This window comes from Marmota monax, unplaced genomic scaffold, assembly GCF_021218885.2.
Source record: "Marmota monax isolate L192 unplaced genomic scaffold, Marmota_monax_Labrador192_F-V1.1 WCK01_AAM20220418_F8-fsc00160, whole genome shotgun sequence".
NCBI lineage: Eukaryota > Metazoa > Chordata > Mammalia > Rodentia > Sciuridae > Marmota > Marmota monax.
In genome coordinates this window covers 131,075-134,696 of record NW_026694183.1, presented here as the reverse complement: position 1 = coordinate 134,696, position 3,622 = coordinate 131,075, and the positions used below count along the sequence as shown (strand labels likewise).

At 46.9% G+C, this 3,622-nt stretch overlaps 1 pseudogene; it reads right to left on the bottom strand.

The window, feature by feature from the left end:
- Window positions 1-2,220: 2,220 nt before the first annotated feature.
- Window positions 2,221-2,857, bottom strand: LOC124107763 (E3 ubiquitin-protein ligase NRDP1-like; annotated as a pseudogene).
- Window positions 2,858-3,622: the final 765 nt, after the last annotated feature.

The window sequence follows — 3,622 nt, the reverse complement described above, 5'->3', positions numbered from 1 at the left end:
AACCAGCTCTGTGGCACCCTTTGGTTCCCTCCCTTTGCCACTCCTGTGCCCACGCACTTCAGGCATCCCTGGTGGGCACTCCTTGCCTTCCATCACCTCCTCCTCTTCCTTCCCTGTGGATCCATATCCACTATCATTCCAGTGTCCTCAACCCAATTCCTGGTCCTCAGAGGTCCTCTTCAATGCCTAAGCCCTCAAATGCTGTCACTTTCCCCACTCAACACCCATCTCTTTCCTCTGGGTCACTGATTCTTTAACCCTATCTCTGTCCCTGTCTGGCCCTTACAAATGCTGGACATACTCACATGATCACACTACTGCCTGGGTTTTGTCAGTTAGGTACAAAATGTAGATTTCCAGGGGAAAATGCTCACTTTGCTGTAAGGGAGACTTTAGCAGAGACCAGGAGGTGGTCTGAAGTGGAAAAGTAGCTTACCTAGGTGAGGTCAGTCCTTTTCCTTCAGCTACTGGGCAGCGGTCTCCAGGCATGGAAATGTGATGCCTGAAGGAAGTGGATTTATTTGCCTGGGGCCTGGCCACAGAGGCTCTAATGATGTGAACTGTACTGGTTTGTGGTCCTTTAGTAAAGGTCAGCCCCACAAGAGCTGAGGCTAAACTCAGCTATGGGGACAGGCTCCAAGAGCAGCTCTGGGCACCAAGGCCCAGGTGAGCTTGGGTATCCAGAAGTGTCTCAATAGTGGGGAAGCAGTGCCACTGTGACCCGACAGGGAGGATGATAGGAACTCCACCCTGGGCACCTCTCCTGGACTCTCCCCATCAGCTTCTTCCCTAGGCTGACTGTAACTTGCAACCCTTCCCTGTAGTGAACCATAACCAGGAGCCTAACAGATTTCTGTGTTTCATGAATTCCCAGAGTTACTAATGGTTAGAATGGATGGTGAGCCTGTGTGGCCTGTGCCCCTCAAACCTATTAGTGGACAATGATAGAGGATAGAGGTCATCCCTGTAGAAGCAAAGGACTGAGCTTGGACCAATGCATTTTATATTTATTCATTATTTACATAGCCTATGTGTTCTTATTTCCTTAGCAATCACAAGTGCAGATAATTTGCATAACCATTCAATGCTGTTGGCTTGAGAAGGCAGCATTTGCTAAAATGATGCTTCTTGCTAAGCACTTGAATCCCATAGTCAAACCCTCACCCACAACCCTGTCATCCTTCATTATGAGAAAGGGAAAAGGACTCATCTGGGAATCCTCAGAATCCAACCTGTGCACCTGCAGACCTAATGGATCCTGCACACTTAAGGTGGCTGAACAGAGATGTGCTTGGCACAGAGGCCAATCTGCCCCTAAGGGCTACCATCCAGGGACACTGACTGGGCTCATAGTGACTTCTTAGGTTTTGGTTCCACACTTATCACTTCTTCTGGATGTCAGACCCCAGAGCTGCCTGATAATGCTGCTTGGAATCAACAGGCCAGCCTGCTCTGGTTTCCTGCTTTTAGAGGAGAGGGATGATTAGAGATTCCTCCTGCCATCCTGATCCTCTAAGGAAAATGAATCTCCTTGTGCTTCTTTAAAATCTTATTTTATTTTATTCATTCTTCTTAATATACATGACAGTAAAGTGTATTTTGTCATATTATACATACACGGATTATAACTTATTCTAATCAGAATCCTGTTCTTGCTGTTGTACATGATTTAGAATTTCACAGGTTGAGTTCATATATAAACATAAGAAAGTTATCTTCTATTCATCTACTCTTCTATTTTCACCCCTCCCTTCCCTTTATTCCCCTTTGCATAATCCATTAAAATTCTAATCTTCCCTCCCTTCTCCCATGATGTGTCAGTATCCATATATCAGAATATTCAGCCTGTGGTTTTCAGGAAATTGCTTATTTTACTTTAACACCAAGTTAGTGTCCAGGTCCATCCACTATTGGCAAATGCTGACATTTCATTCTTCTTTATGGTTAGGTAATGTTCCATTGTGTATACATACCACATTTTCTTTATCCATTTATCTGTTGAAGGGCACTTCGTATGCAAAATAAATAAATTAATAAATAAATAAATAAATAGTGAAGATGTTCCCACCCAGACTGACAATTTACAGACATTTTAAGGGGGAAAATACTGGGAAAAAAACATAATTATGGGATTCTTCCCTGAAAGGCTGAGCAAAGGGCTTCAGTACCCTTCAGTGCTAGAACAACAGGGAGACGAGTGACTCCAGCTCAGCCGAGGTATCAAGGAGACTGGGGACTCAAGGCCCAGCTACCCAGGGATAGGGATTTCCTGATGTCCCTCTCTTCCTGATAGCTGATCCAGATCTCTTGTATCCTCTCTACACCATGCAAACTATGACAAGCCCTGGCTCCTGCACCATGTAATCACCTGCAGGCTAGTTCTCACTGGCCCTTGGCATAGCAGCCTCCTTGTCAGGGATGCATGTGGCCACATAGTTCTCATAGTAGTGCCTGTTCATCTGTCTTGTCTCTCTAGTGGGGCCAGAATCTGAGTCCAGGATGTTCCTGTGAATTTTCAATCAGTTCATTGACAATAGAAGAAGGACAGCCACTCTCACCAGGACACACTTTATCACAGCCTAGGGTTCCAGATTATCCTCACCAGGGTCACTGTGGCCGGCTGCAGGGAGCAGCCCTCCAGGAACTCCTTGTATTCCACCCTCTCCTGCAGGTATGAGGGTTGGAGTTGACCCTGTGGGTTGCCCACATGTATGCTGGATGGCTTGCTTCTGCTCTGCCAGCTGCTATCGATGCTCAGAAGATGTGTCCCCAGCTCTGCCACATGTGTCCTCTGCTGCTGTTCCATGGAACACAGGTGCTTCACGCAGTCATGATTTAGCAGCTCATCTGTGGGCATCTCCAGGATGCACTGGCTCCTTAAGACTCCATAAAACATATGGAGAAGGCCTTGATGCACATCCCCTGGGAGCAGGATACTGCACAATCCATGCCTCATCACTGAAACCCACGTCCTTCCCAGTTCCGGGGGTAGGTGTCCTGTTCCCAAGCCTCCACCTTCTCCATAAACCCCTCAGCATATGCTTAAAGTGACCCATCCTGTTGGCTACTTTCTCAGTCTTCTTTCCTGTGACACAATCCATTGCCAAGAAATGGATGTGATGCCACCATCAGATGTCACAAACAGGAGCACTTACCTTGGGTGTGGTCTACACTCTTCATACCCCAGCCTGCCTGGAGCTAAGGCCACAGAACCACAGGACAGGCCCAGTTCCAGGTCCCAGCCTATTCCCAGAAGAAAAGGGAATGGGACAGCATGGGACAGAAGCCAGAATCATCAATATTTGGTATCAGGAACTCTGGGAACTCAGAAGTCCAGTGAGACACACAAACCCTCTGTAAATCACTCAGAGGTCCCACCTCAATATTTCCTGAACCTTCCATAAGAGACACCGTCAGCCTTCAGGGATCATGGAAAAGCAACAGCCTCTCCCAAAGTCCTTGACACTTATTTTGAAGTTACTAACAAGGAACTTATAATTGACTTAGTAATTGTCCAGTATGGAGAACCTTTTTTCAGCCTTGTCCTGGGTTCCCCAGGCCTGCACTGTCATTGCCTCTACAGGTGAGGTGATAATTGCAGCCCCGAGGGGAAGTGAGGTCA